Below are 16,269 nucleotides of genomic sequence, written 5' to 3'. Positions count from 1 at the left end.
CTGCTCTGCCACAGCTGAACCCCACAGTGCAGACCCAACCCTTATTATTTGTCACAGCTTTGCTGTAAATTATCTTTTCATGGCTGTGCCACTGAGTACAGCACTGACAAATCAGGAATAACAGTGTTATTCTTCTCAGGTGCTAATGGCTCCAAAATGTTGGAAGTCATTGGAGAGTAAGACCCTCTATGAATAGCAAAGGAGTTTATTTTATGCTAACTCTGACTCATGGCTTAGAAGTTAATGAAACCATTCAAGTTGAGTACTTTAATCTCACAAATTGGTTATCACAGCCTTGTGGCCACTTCTTGTTTTATAATAAAGCATAGCACAAAATATCTGTGAAGGCTTACAAAATTAAACTAAGGGAAATATGTGCAATTTTGAGCTCATTAGGAGCAATTCATATTTTCATCTGTCTCATTAGAGATGTTTTTATGAACTAGGAAAGTACTTTTGAATCTGTGATTTTTAATTTCCCTGCCAACTGGCGTGAGCTTTTTGGGATTGTTATTTTCTTTTCATTTATTTCAAAATGTTAAAAGGAGGAGAAAAAAAAAAGAGTAAAACAACACTGCAGGAGAAATTAGAAGAAAAGCAAGGCACTAAGAAACAAGTGAACTGCATGAACGTGATAAGAAATATTATGTTATAGAAGGATTTTTATGTATATCTCTCCTGTACTTTGATGACAGTGCATGGAAACAGAGCATAGTGGAAATGGACTCAGAAGATGCAGTTCAGAATTGAAGACGCACAGGTAAAGCACACCAGCTTGAAGAATGACACTTGACCTGATGCTGCTATGTATATTTTTTGAAAAATTGTCAAATTTCCCAAAGTCAGATCTAACCTCAGTGTAGCTGTGTTTTGCTGTACAGAATAGAGCAGTCTGGCCTTCGCTAGTGTTGGCAGTGAACCACTTAGAAGCATTTTGTTTGAAGAGTAGAGGAGGAACTGCGTACTCATGGCAGGACTGTAGTGACTAACAGAGGGCACTTCAGGTGCTGCTCTACACATAATGCCAGAGGATAACTGCTCTCTAGAGCTTAGGGTTTCAAGGTCCTTTTCTTTTTAAATGTAAATATTTTGAATCTATAATTACATGCATTTTTTTAAAGGCCTATTTTAATGTCTGAGAGAACCCCAGAGAAGAAGAAAACCATGGTCTTTCATTTCTTTGCATGAGACTGTTGTCCATAGAGTGAAGTCTCTGTTGTGCCATTAATCCGTGCTTTAACCTTTATGTTGAGGTGATTTCCCCGCCAAAGCAGTGCTTCATTTCTGTCATGGCTTTCACCACGGGATTGCTGATTGCAGGCAGGGATGGAGACAGAGGGCAGAGCTCAGCAGGGGCTGCAGCAATTCCCAAGGGGCAGCTCTGGGCCAGGCACAGCACCCAGGGAGCAGCTGGAGCTGGGCCAGGGCAGGGTTAGGCTGGGTATCAGGGAAAGGTTCTGCTTCCCCCAGAGGGTGCTGGGCACTGCCCAGGCTCCCCAGGGAATGGGCACGGCCCGAGGCTGCCAGAGCTCCAGGAGCAGAGAGAACAACTCAAGTACAATTTTGAGCATTCAGGTTTCTGCTGAGATTGGCAGCAAGGCTGTCACAGTGCTAGTCATGACAATGCTTTCTATGCTGCCAATATCTTCTGTTTATGAGCTGAGCAGAGGCTGCCAGTTTGTCATGGACATCACCAAACACCAGTTATGTCATTGATCTTTACTTATGCAGCTGCAGGATTACACTAAATGTAATCAGTGCTGGTTGGTTGTTAAAAGACTTATTTCTTTAAAATTCCCAGTGTTTGTGTGGTAAACATGGGCTAAAAGCACTGAAATATGTGGTAATTCATTGTAAATTCAGCTGTTTCACAGTGATAACCTATCAGCTGGTGTTGTCACAAGTGTCTTCACAGTCACTGTGTCCCTGTTTTGTTTTAATTTACCCATGAGCTGCAGTTAGGCCTTGCATAGCAGGTATTTGATTTTCAGGAGAAAACACAGTGTGCTTTGCACTGCATTTTAAACCATGCTGCTGGAAATATGCGTGTGATGCTTAGACAAGGCTTAGGAGAAGTTGAACTCTCCTCTACGTTGTAACACATCGAGTTTCTTAAACTACTTTTGAGGTCTTGCCATGCAGTGTAGATTGAAATGCCTCCTATTTCCTGCTTTTCCCAAGCTTATAGGCATAAATCTGTCATACACTGCAACTCAGTTTGGCATTATATACTGAGAAAATGAACTCAATAGCAATATAATCTTACTTTGCAATATAACCAAACTGCTGAAAACATTTCTGGAAGTACGTAGATTTAGGGATCAAATAAAATTTAAGTGTGCTGATATGTAGGGGTTTATGAAGGCACAATTTCTTTGTTGAGAGGCATTTTTCCTTTTATTAATTCAAGTAAAACTCATCTTTCATTTTAACTCTAGTTTATTTCAGTTTCCACTCTGCACAAAATAGGACTGGGTTTTTTGTATTTTTTTCCCCCCTCAAATCCTTCATTAGTATTGTGGTTTAATTGCAAATATCACTGCAGTTAATTTAATAGCTATTTATTTTGTTTTCTGTAAATCTGTGATATTACCTTTCTACTAGAAAGACACATGTCCTGTCTCGAAATATGAAAATCTGCTTAGGTATTGAAACTTGTGTCATTTTAAAACCTCAAATTACAGTAGCATTCTCTTTGCATTTTTTTTGACAAAGTCTAAATACTTTTGTGAATTCTGCTGCCTGAAAGGGTAGGCAAGAGACTTTTTGTGGGGAAGTTCTTAGCTTTCTACTGGATAGCTTTATTTTTGTAGAGGAGTATTTTTTTTCAGTTTTTAGTATTTTTATTAGAACAATTGGTTGCAAAATTTTATATCTATAGATACAAACTTCTTGTACTTGCAGTGTGGAATCATTTGCACAAATAAATTTTCTGTTTTAAAGTCTGTCTCAGTATAGAGAACCAGCATAAAATGTGTCTTTCAGGAAAGCCTGAGAGTTCTGAAGCCCTGACCATAAATTATGTGGTGCTATAGAAGCTGTAATGTTTCTTTTTACGATAAAAATGCTAAATGGAAATATTATTTACAGAAATTTTCCTACTGCCAGGCTCTAGTCTCAGAATTTGGGTTAAACAGAAAAGTCTTTATCTTACTTTTTGGGTAATGACTGTGCAGGGATTGGGGTGGTATTCCAGGTCTTTACAAGAGTGTAAATCTTATTTCATTCCTGTCATTTCTTATCTGAAATAGATTGAGGTCAAGTGCAGTGATAACCAATTATGTTGATCTCTCTGTGAATGCTTTACAAAATACAATATTTTAATAATTTCACAGGACACACCTCCAAGGAAAGAATAATACCTAAAGCTGCTTTATGTTGTAGTGCTTTTTTTCCCCACTAAGTGTGCACTTGGTTTTCACAGCAGCTCCAACTCAATCACCTTGTTCATGGTGGGGTTTGCACACAGCTCTGCATGTTTCACATGACCTCAGTTGGTGAGCAGTGACTCATTAATTGGAGTCACTGGAGCACCCGTGATGCTCTAAACAGAATTCTAGAGTAGTCTGAGTATTTTTTATTTAAAAACAGAGCTCCACCTGTGGCTATTTAAATGAAGCAATCAATGTGTATCATGTGCTTTTAATGGGAAACTTAGGAAGAGGTAAATTAAATTTTTGAATTGTCTTCAGCATTCCAGTAGATATCAAGGGATAATGCCACACTGAGTGCTTTGTAGACATTAATAAGGACCACCAAATAGAATGAGTTGCATTCGTCTAAGTGTAATTAAACATAAAAACAGTTCAAGCTATGAGTGCTCTTTGAATTGTTGAGAGCAACTGAGACCCAAACACTTGGCAATAAAAGATCTGAAATAATCTTTGCTGGGTTGCGTGGTTGTTTTCTTATTGTAATTTAACAGCATTGGCAACTTTGTTTCTCTTGACTAAATATAAACATTGGCATACAAAATCTATATTTCTGTTAATGAGAGAGATAATGGTCAATTAGAACCTAATCAGCTTTGTTGTGCTTGGACTTTGTATCACAGCATTCTGTCATATTATTTTCAGTGTGGAAAGCCCTTGGTTCTAGGCTGGAGATACATCTTAGGTAACTTAAGAAGTTTATTATCCCATGTATCACAAGATAGACTCTTCTAAACTCTTCAGAATCCTGTGAAGGATTTTACAGCACAGCATAGCATCCCCTTTTGAATTTTAAGAATACACAATCATTGCCTGTCAATGAAAGGATTTATTCCTCCAAAGTGGTACTTCATTGAATTTAGGCTGTGAAAGCTGGAATTCTAAACTCCTGTAAAGTCTAATCGTAGAGGCATCCTGGCAGTGCTCTGGATGTCTTTGCACTAAAGCTCATATTATATTTTGGAAGATATCAGCTTTGACAGATTGGAGCAGATCAGGATTTATCCCCCACATCCCCTGGATCCAAAAACTAGGTATTACTTTCCATAATGCCTAAACAAATACCTCTATCCCCTAAGATATATGAGACTCTCCTTGTAGTTGGCTTTAAAGTGCAGTTATAGAAGTGTGGAAGAGCTGGTACTTTGTTATAATTTAGGGCAGCTGGCTCCAGAAGGCAAACTGTGAATGGTTAGTTGGTAAATAAAAGGTAACAGAGAATGTTTTCGCTCTTACCCTATTCAGGCTATTTCTGGATTCTATGAAGAGGCTGAATTGAAATGCTTCCTGTTAGGGCAGAAAGCTATCAATATTAGCCTTTTAGATCCCACCTGCTGACTGTATGAAGAGGTATTTTTTATGTTCTCTGTTTAAGTTTTAAGAAAAAAGGGGTGAAATACACTAAAAAAATACTGGTTAGAAGCAAAGCTTGATGTTTCTTATGTGCACATGCACATATACAGAGTATATTTTTATCAGAAAAGGCAATGTAGTACAGTGATGTGCAATTGATCTCTTTTCACCCTTGTTCTTGATCCTTAATCAGGAGTTTTAGCTGCTACTGTACAGTTAACAAATTAAGTAATAAGAATAAATTGCTTAAAAATGCAATTTAAATAAATGGTAGGGGATTTATTCCCTGGTCAGCATATGCCATTAGATATCCCAAGTATTTTAAAGTACATCATTTGTTATGTTCTTATGAGAGCTGCATTTGTTAGAATGAGATGATTCAAAAGATTTCTACTTTCTCACAGGCATTGCTTTCCTGAATTTGAATTCCCTGACACTGTAGAATTAGTACCTAATTCCCAACTTGTCTTTGTTACTGTTAGTACTGTTTATACACAGCACACACTTTAGGTTGTGAAACAAGGTGAAGCTTCCTTGACTTTCAGATATAATTGTGAGCAAGATGGTTTTTTTGAGCCACAGCAGGATATTTCTTAGTGCAAATAAATGGAAGTCATTAGAGGGGTATCTGAACCTCAGATGCAATATCTAACCACACTCAAATTACATGTTGAAATCCCTGCTGGCCTGGTCTACTCTGTGATCAATGGTTAAGCTCCTTAGTGTGATCTCATAAGCGTTGTTGGACTGAGGTTCTAACAAAGTTATCCCCTGCTCTTAATGGACACTGCACCAGAGTTTGGTATGATTTTATATCCTTAATTAAATTGCTGCCACAGGTCTGCCCATGGACATGCCTATTTGGCCACTATGGAATTGGCTACTATTTTCATAGAATAAATGAAGCAAATTCAAAAAAATAGTTCAGCTGAGATTAAGAATCAGTAAAAGGGCAGAGCTTCTAGTTTGCTAGAATTTTCTTTTATTGCTGGAATTAGCCAATAATTGATTTTAATCTAAACGGGACAAGACAAGTTTTTTTAAAAGCGCCCAGGCACCTGGAAGTTCAGAGCTGTGAAGTTCAAGGTCTGGTAGCATGAAGAGCTGATCACAAGCAGGACCTGCAGATATTGTAATAATGCACATGATTCATGAAATGTGAAACACGGATAGAAGAAAAAAATTTTTAAAAGGATGACGGTCTTGCAGAGAAAAAGCAGCAGAATTCTGTGGTGTTTGGATCCTTTGTGAAATCTCAGGCTGTCTAACACAGTGAAAAATCTTTAGAATATCGTTATTTGACTTTGTCATTTGCGTTAGAGCTGAACTGGTATTTTGTTCAATTGTCTGTCTGTCTCAGCAGTCTGTGTACACAGAGACAGAGAGTAGAGATCTTCTTCAGTTTAACTTGTGGAGAAAAAGTGTGTTCAAAATGTCTATTGGACCATATGAGTATGTTTAAACAAAATTAGTTGGCACTCTATTCCTATTGTGCTCTTATTAGCCTTTAGCTAATTAGCTACAGGTTTTCAGTCAAGAATTACACACTTAACAACTGAAAGGAGGAAAGAGGCACTGTGAGAGTACTGAAGGACAGTGCATTGGGGCACTGAAAAAACAGCCCTGAAGAGGTGAAAACTCTGCTCCGGGGCCCAGCAGTGGCACCAGAGCCACGGGCAGGGCCTGAGCCCAGGGAGCTCCCCCTGCACAGGAGGCAGAACTTCTGCCCTGGGCAGGGCCCAGCCCTGAGCAGATTGGCCAGAGAGGCTGTGCAGTCTCCTCCCTGGGGATATTGCAGAGCCCCATGGACACACTGCTGTGCCCTGTGCTCTGGGATGGCCCTGCTGGAGCAGGGAGGTGGCACCAGAGGAGCCCCTGGGGGCCCCTCCTGCCTCACCCATCCTGGGGTTCTGTGTGATTCTGTTCTGTCTCAGGGGTCAAAGATGTTTTCCAAGAAAAGCAGAATTTCTAAGCAATTTTCTTGTTATTTTCGAGCTTTCTTCCCCTAAACCCCTTAAAGCCTCATCTGCTCCAGTCAGATGTCTTTGTTAGAATACTATATGACACTTTAACGTATTTGCAGTATGGCTACTCTTGTCCCTTGCGTGTTTTTTTTCCCCCAGGCCGATTTAGAATAGTAGAAGAGGGGAGGAGAAAAAGAGAGAAGGCCATAAATATTCCTTATTCATAACCTGTGTGGCTTTCTTCTACATCTCCCTCCTGCCCTCACTTATCTTCCTTGTCCATATCTACTGAGGAGAGATAACAAGTGATAATAGAATTTTTCTTTAATTTATGCTGAAATTCTCTCTGAGCACAGGTAGTATGAGCTATTTTCTTCTGATGCGCTGATGAATTTCCACCTGAATTGATTATTAAAAAAAATGGATTATAGTAATATCTTGGAGTTTTCCTGGAGAGCATTTGGAGTGAGGGGATTTGTTGACAGATGTGGGAATGGCAGTCAGGAGAGGCTGGTATGTAGAAAGAGCATTTTGACAGTGTCAGTAAAGGCTTTGCTTTTAGAACCAGGTTTGTAAATGATACCTTCCAACAGAGAAGCAAGGAAAGAGCAGCTGTGCCTGAAGATCATGAGAGAATATATTCAATGTTTACCATCAACAAGACTGTTTTATTTATGTAGTATTGGTGATATATCCAGTATTGATGATTTATCCCCACCAAGAGATGAAGTAGGGAAGGAGGAAAAACAAGCAAGATTTGGGAAAATGCAAAAAAAAAAAAAAAAAAAAAACCAACAAAAACAACCCTTTATACAATTTTAATAAAGGCTAATCATGCTGAACAAAGTATAAAAAAATAGATTGATAGAGACACAGATTAATTTATCTCTAGTTCCATGGTGTTCTAATGACATTATGAATAATAATTTTTCCCAGTAAAAACAATAAAGCATGAGTTCTCAAAGAAAAATAAATATATCAAAAGAAAAGTAACATCTGACACTTTGAGAAGAGAAATTAAGTCTTGTAAGACATGGGTGTTTACATTCATGACAGCCAACTCTGTAAGGATGATTGTAAATATGACAATCATGGCACTGTTGATTTGCATTGTAAATATTAGTAATTATTTATATTTAAACTGTCTTCCACCCACATATCTCCCACTATTTGTGGTCATAAACTATTAGGCCTCACTTGCAGCACTTTTGCTTAAACTTGAAATCCCCAGTCAGTCCTAATCTAGTTATACTTGAATTAATGATTCTTCTTTCTTTTAATAGAAATTTCTGAATTGTTTCAATGTAAACCAATAAAAATCCAGCAAAAGTGTTAAGTAAAAAGATCTACTCCAACTAGCAGCTCTGGTGGAAACAAAAGCAAACGGAATTATTTGAATAATGTAAGTACTGTTGCAGAACTGAGCAACAAGGTGGTTACAATGTGCATGGTGGTCACTTATAATTGATAACCTTTCATAATTCTTCTGTGTTTACTGCTTGGGAGCAATAAGGCCACTGGAAATGTACAGAATATATCCCTCAAGCAATCCATTAGGTACCTTTCTAAGTGTTATCCAATGAGGGAACAAGCTGGTTTGCTGTACCCCTTTGCCTTGAGCATCTTGCATCTGGATTTTTCAGATCTCCTAAGCCTTTTAAAATTTAGAGGGCTCCTCCAGGCTGGCTCTCTATTTTATCATTTGGCATCAATGAAAGACAGTACGAGAATGTTGACTTACATACAAAATAAGCTTTTTGCTTGCAGATAAGCAGTGGGGAGTGTGAGTCAGCCAATATTTATACTGCCTGTTTACAGGGAGTACTGTACACTGTTTATGAGATGCTGTGGAACTTTTGACAAAGTTTTTGATTTTCACTTTTTAGTATTTACTCATCAAAAGTAGCAAATATAGGAAAAAAGTCTGTCTTTAACTCATTTTCCTAAAATTTTAAGGAACAATCGATTTAGGCTGGTAAATTGTCAGAAACAAGGATATATTTTCTTATAATTGTTTTAGGATTAAGTGAATGCAGGATCTGTTCCAAGAAGGCAGTCACTGTATCCCACAAGGGTTCTCAGGGAAGGCCTGTTGCAAATGTGAAAAATGGATCATTGCTGAGAAAACAAAGTCTCACCGTTTCATCTTGGAACCTGGAGCTGCAGATGTCTGTTCAGACACGGCATGGCAGAAGCTCGCAGGGACAAGGGGTAGAGGAGAATGGAATTCTCTCCCAGTGAGATTGGCTTATGCCTGATTAAACAGGCCTGAAAGTTCAGCTGTTGTGTTAGGATGCAATGGAAGCAGATCCCTAAGTGATTTATGTACTTGGTGTTACTTTCAGCTCTGTGATAAATCACAGAACATGGAATCTCCTGCGTTGGAAGGCACCCACAGGGATCATCGAGTGGAACCTCTGGCTCTGCACAGACAGAACATGTGATCATCCTGTTATGACTGACCATTAGCAGTGCACAGCTTTGTAGGACAGAACTTTTCTGTAGTTACTGATTCTTTCCCAGGAATTTGAAGTAACTGTAGTATTTTAGGGACTCAAACAGATGCCCTCTTTAAGCCACTGAGGCAAACTTGTAGCAGGATTTAGGGTTGGTGTTTGATTCAATATTGAAGAAGAAAAATGCGTAAGAAGTTATTGATGGACCTTTGAAAAGTAATCAAACTCACATCATTGTCTGCTATGCTTAAGTCTTAATTGATCTACATGATAAACCTTGGGTTCTGTCAGGGGGAGTTCATTTATAATGCATTAGGTATTACACTTGTTACATGAGAAAAGCCTCAGGACAAGAAACAGAAAAACTACTCTGACAGTAATATTTACAACTTGAAACACATTTGAAATCTGAAAAGAAATTACAAATGCTTCTTGATTTGAAATCTATCTGAAAATAAAGAAGATTTTCAGTCTGATGAAGGTAGCCTCTTAAACTTTGTCTAGAAATAGTCCACACCATTTTATTTTAAATGACAGACAATTAATTTTTCTTTGGTTTTGCCCACAAACTACTTGCACTTTTTCTTCTCATTTTAAGTAGATAATGAGTCAGTGTGAGGTGTTCCTGTCAGTCACAGATGCTCAATCCTATTTTCTTTCTCCTTATAGTTAAAGAGAATGTGTAGTGCCCAGGAATGACAGGCTTAAGGTGTCATTTCCAAAAGCACATGAATGATTAGTGTTCCTTGACTCTATTTTAGAAAATAATCCAGGAATTTAGGTGCATTCTCAGGCATTGCAAAATAATGTTTTTGTTCTTCTTGATGAAATGGACCGGCAGTGTGGACAGTGCCACTAGAGAATTAGACAATATTACCAGGATTATAATGTCAGCTTCCTAATTGTCAATTAATTGTATTATAGTTTGCCTAAAGCAAAAAGTGCTGTGTAGAACATCAGAGCAGAGTTTCCCCTAGTATTTCTGTGGCATGTTGATAAGTAAAAATTTAATTTTCCAGTGCAAATAAGTGTGAAATTAACTACATATGAAACACTTCTTTTTACAGAAGAAGTATCTTTATTGGCTACTTTAAAGTTTACTCAGCAATCTGTTTTAAAAGTCACTTTGGTTAGGTGCTTACAGGAAATACAGTGCAGTGGATTAATCCAGTTTGTAGGCTGTTTTCCAAAGAAATGCTTAATAAAAAGAATTTCATGCAATATGCTATTAGGGCTTCATTTACATTAATAAGACTCTGTTCTCAAACTATTAAGCTACCTTCAAGATAAAAAAAACGAGGGGACTCGCTGTACTCTCCATGTACAACCACGGTGATTAGAAGGGTACAAGAGCAGCGGAAACTGAGCCCAGTGTGTAGGAGAGAAACAACAATGTTTTTCTCACAGCTGAAGAGAAATCCTGCTGCCATGAAGTTCTCCTCAGACAAACCAGGAAAATCCAAGAGGGAAGTCAATAGTTTGGTTTGCTGTAGCTGCCCTGCAGTGGCACTGGGTACTGTGGGATTGAGCCCAAGGGGTCGGAGAAGGAATGGAGTGAATTCCATGCTGCAGAGTGACCACGGGAATCTTGCGTGTATGCACCAATATCACACAGGTTGTTCACACAGCAGCCTGGAAAAACCAGGATGGAAATGGTGCTTGTCAGGAAAGTGGCACTTTTGGCACACAAAGGGCTGGGTCAGAAATTGCTTCAGCAAAAACATCACCAGCATGAGCAGAGGGATGGAGCAGCTCTGCTGGGAGGAAAGGCTGCCAGAGCTGGCATTGTTCAGCCTGCAGAGGAGAAGCTTTGGGGTGAGCTCAGTGTGGCCTTGCAGGGCCTGAAGGAGCTGCAGGAAAGCTGGAGAGAGACAATTGCCAAGGGCTGCAGGGACAGGACACAGGGAATGGCTGCCCAGTGCCAGAGGGCAGGGCTGGATGGGAGATTGGGCAGGAATTGTTCCCTGGGAGGGTGGGCAGGCCCTGGCACAGGGTGCCCAGAGCAGCTGGGGCTGCCCCTGGATCCCTGGCAGTGTCCAAGGCCAGGCTGGACATTGGGGCTTGGAGCAGCCTGGGACAGTGGAAGGTGTCCCTGCCCATGGCAGGGGTGGCACTGGATGGGCTTTAAGGTCCCTTCCAACCCAAACCATTCTGGGATACCTCTGAACAGTGTAGAGAATAAACTTAAGATTAAAATATGTGTAAATTAAAAATAATAGACTTTAGATTTTTTAATGTAAAAAAGATGAAAAGTGCACAAAAGTGTTAAGTAAACTGCATGGAAACTAAAATTCTTATTTTGCATGAAGGATTAATATGATTTTCAGACAGATTTATTTTCTTGAACAGTTAATGATCTGCAATTTTACTCCCTAAATTAGTTCTCAAAGGTCAAAATGCGATCAATTATCCAGTAATTTGGATCTCTTAATTGGCTTGGTTGTGCTTGAAAAGCAAAGCTTCTGTTTTATTTCTATAGCTTGAAAAAGAAGCAGGAAAAAAATTTCAAATTATGTTTAGAATGACATTATGGATTGATATACAAAATGAAAATATGTGTAGATACGTTTTTGGAGTCTTTTCAGTGGCATTTTAAAATTCTTTCCACTACACGTTGAGAGTTAAGGAATACCAAACATAGTGCTCTTCCTTAATTGTGTTCTGAAGGAAAAAGGGTGTTTAAGTAGATTCCCTGTTTTTAGGGGACTTTGGAGGAAAGGAGTACGTAAAAGCAGAAGAGGAATAGGAATAAATGTAGAGGAGCTTTTGATTAATATAGTGATCAATTGTCTATAGAAGATTTTCAGTGGCTTGAACAGGAATCAGATCAGTGGTTGTTTACAGCACTCCTGGCCTGAGATGTGGTGGGTGATTTCAGCGACTAATTAGAAAAAGCAAGAGTTGGTATTTCTCTTTACATTCCCTACTGTCACAGATTTAGTTGAAATTTGGATTAAATAAACAGATTTATCAATAATTTTCTAGTTAAAAATCACAATAATACAATTTACTGAAGTCATAGGGATGTTGGAAGGCTTATATAATGACATATATTTGTATCCAAATTTTCAGTGAAATTTTCATTAGCAGTCTCATCATTTCCAATTCTATTATTTGTATTTCCATGTGTATTCAGGAGATGCAACATTTCATTTCTGGTATAAATTCACACAGGTAATTCAGTTCTTATTCTATTCTTTCTCTTCAAGGTAAAGAATGTAGAAGAGTTTAAATATCAAAAATATTTTTTAGTCTTGATTAGTCCTCTTGTAATAGTTCTATTAACATTTTAAAGATTTTTATTTCATGTTTAAAAATATCAGCTTTTGCTATTGAAGGGTTGCAAAATGAATTTTTGAGAACTGGACAAGAATATAAAGTAAAACAGTCACTGTATCTATTACATTCAGAGATAGTCACAATATTCACATTTTCTGGAATATGGTATTCAGATTTCTTTCTTTAGCATTTTTACAGGAAAAAGTCTTTGCAAATATTTGGGAAAACAGGAGAAATTTCTTCCTCGAAACACTACTTTTGTTGCTACACCTCTGGACTGATTTCATTAGTGGGATTGCGCTGCTGCTGCTGCTGTGGTGCTACTGAAAGTCAAGGTTTTAACATGTCTGTGCCCAAATACGCTCATATTGCTAAACTGATCTTTTTAATCCTCATCGTTTTAGGGAATAGTCCTTTTTTTCTTTAAACTTACAGCTTTACCTTTTAATCTTCCTCAGCTTCTGGTTGGGTTCCATGGGTGCCCCCATGGAGTGGATATTTCTGCCTCATTACCACATGCTGTCTGATTTTATTGGAGTATCAAAGAATTCTTTTTTTTCCCCCCTTATATCAAGGTGTTTAGGAGGCAGATGTTCCTTAAATGTTGGTAACTGGAAAATATGGATTCTTCATTACTTACAAGTTGTTAAGTTTCTGCAGTGTGTAACGAAGTTTTGTTTGATCACTGAATAGGCTGCTGCAGAGGGAACAGTGGAAAGGTTGTATTATTTTTCTCTTTATTTATCCAACTATTCTATTGGGAGATTATTCAGGTGCACTGAAAATAGAAAATCATGTTTTCAATTCTTTTTTTTTTTTTTTTTAAGAGCTTCAGGATATTTCCATCATAAAATTGTACCAATTCAGAAAATGATTACAGAAAGTTTGGAGCTGCACTTTAAAGAGTAGTTAGAGTAGACTGATTCTCCCTTATAGCTGATAGAAAAGCTATTTTCTAAAAGAATAGCTATCAACATATAAGTTCGTGGAACTAAAAATAAACACTGGAGTAACTTTTTATCCCAAATGTCTGTCACATTCTTTCTATATTTCCGAAAGCATTATCAGTGATGCTTATAGTGCTGTTAAAGAGCACCTACAGGGATTACATTCTGCACTTAAAAAAAATAATTGTTCTCTAATCCAAGATTCAATGTTTTCATGCTTTTTATGGTTAGGAGGCAAAATATTTTGTTTAAAGGGACCTGCTTGTTTGATGTCTTTTTCCAGAGACTGGTTTAAAAATACTGAAGTCCTGAAAACCCCCTTGACCTCCATCGAAATGATATAAGCACTTTTGATTGCTTGTTGGCAAAGATCACCCTCTGTATTCCTTCATGGATTATCTACATTAATGGGAATGTACTTATTTTTAAGATAAAATTTGTTGTTAGAAAAGGAGAATCAATATGTTATTGCCGTAGTCTGTAGTGTATTTAATTTGCATGTTGGCACATTTACCAAATGCTTTCAAGAACAGCACATCATATTAATAATTCTGCGAGTCACAAAGGGGATCCAGCTGAAACTGCCTCACAAAATCATACCAAAAAATCATATATTATTGAAGAGAAAAGGACTACAGCAATCTTGTATTTTCTTTACATTTAATTGCTTTTTGTATTCAGGGATTTTGCTCAATTCTAAGTTACTAAGTGCGGTATGTTAAATACAAACTTTTAATGACTATTTGTGTTTATTTGCAAGTCTGAATATGCCCTGTGGAAGAGAAGTTTGACCATTGTTGTGTGCTGAAATTTAATATCTTTTGCTTTCAATCCCTTGTTTTGAACCATCAATCAAGATGGATTGAAAACGCTCTACTTTGTGTAGTACAAGTTTTCCTCCCCCTTGTTTTGTTTTATGACTCTGCCGTGTTATTTTTCCCTAGGACATCTTTAACCTCAAAGGAAATGCACATTATTTTTCTGAACTGCTGTTCCATTTAAGGGTAGATGAATTATAACTCATACTAAGTTAGATGTGTATTTGACTTGCATTACAAATCTATTTATAGAATCCTAGAATCCTTGAGGTTGGAAAACACTTCTGAGATCGAGTCCAAGCTGTGCCCAATCCCCACCTTGTCCCCAGCCCAGAGCTCTGAGTGCCACCTCCAGCCCTTCCTGGATGGCCTCCAGGCCTCCAGGGATGGCCACTCCAAACCTCCCTGGGCAGCCCCTGCCAAGGCCTGAGCACCCTTTCCATGGGGAAATTCCTGCTGCTGCCCACCCTGAGCCTCCCCTGGAACAGCTTAACATGATGTCCATCCCTTCACTCTCTATACATGCATTGGAGAGAATTTTAATATTAATCCTGTTGTTGTTCTTAATATTAGTCTTTTTTTTAATGCTATTGATGAAAGTATTCCTTTGTAGTTAGTTTCTGCATAATTTTGTGTATAAGATAAATAAACAAGAATCACTTTTAAGTCTCAAGGCACACACTGGAGTCAGGGTTTTTAACAGGTACTTCCTCACAAATACACTTCTGCCCAGATAGATTTGCCTGGCAAAATGATCCTCTCAGCTTCCACAGCAGGAGGAGATGAGGCAGATGTTTGGGAGGCAGTAGCACCATCCTGACATCAGTGCTGCACCCATGGTCCTTGCAGGCAGGGGACCATCCCTGCAAAGCCCTGCTCCTGCTGGCAGGGGACCATCCCTGCAAAGCCCTGCTCCTGCTGGGAGGGATGAACATCCCTGCAAAGCCCTGCTCCTGCTGGGAGGGATGAACATCCCTGCAAAGCCCTGCTCCTGCTGGAGGGATGAACATCCCTGCAAACCTGTGCTCCTTCTGGGCTGCTCACACTGCAAACAGTGCTCCTCAGTGATGGGGATCCTGGGGAACGGAGAGAGGACATCAAATGCAAATTAATCTTGTTGATATGAGGGTAGCAACTTTCATCCTTGGTGGCCATTTCCTGAGAGGAAAGAACATCTGTCAGTGCTGACAGAATCATGTCTTATCTAGTAAGGCCACAACCAAGGGCTCCCTAACAACATTCTGCACGGCCTGGGTGACCTGCCTGGGTGGAAAGTCTTTCAGGTTTGGGAACAGGAGCACAGTTAAACTCAGGTATGGGAGAGGGTTCTAAGATGTTGATGTTTGTCTGGGAGGGGAGTAAATGGAACTTTTAAACTTGGTGTGTAGCCAAAATTCTAGTTGAATACAAAATCTGTGGAATTTGTGTTTTGATTATGTCATGAATATTGGTATCCCTTTACAATAAGATATAGATTAACATATTTTTATTCTCTATATATTGTTTTTTCATTGCCATGATGAATAAAAGGTTCATAAAAAGTTATTTTCAGGCTTAGAATTTCAATTTTATATAACTTTAGTTTTTAAACATTTCCTTAAAACACTTCCTTTCATACATTCTGGGCATTGGATCCAGAATTAAGGATACATTATCTAAATTATGTACTCTCTTTATTTCCATATATAGTGTACGACTAAGTATTAACAGGATTTCTCATAGGTCACAGAAAAAGAATAAAAGCCCTGTAGAATCTGAAATGACAGCTTGTTTAAAATTTTTAAAGCCTTGAACACTTGAAAATATGATGATATAATTATGACAGTGTAATTGCTAACAGACATAACTATAGTATTGTTAAAATTTGAATTTATAAAATTAAATTGCTGCAAGATTTAAGATGCCAAGTTTTGGAGAGTATAACAAGTATAACAGAAAATAACACCAGCGGAAGCCCTTAGCTAAATGGAAGAGAAGTACCTAAGAATTATCCTAATGGCTTTGCTGCTCCTTCTGATGCC

This window comes from Corvus cornix, chromosome 11, assembly GCF_000738735.6.
Source record: "Corvus cornix cornix isolate S_Up_H32 chromosome 11, ASM73873v5, whole genome shotgun sequence".
NCBI classification, from domain to species: domain Eukaryota; kingdom Metazoa; phylum Chordata; class Aves; order Passeriformes; family Corvidae; genus Corvus; species Corvus cornix.
The sequence above is the reverse complement of the archived record's forward strand: the minus strand, read 5'-3'. Positions refer to the sequence as shown.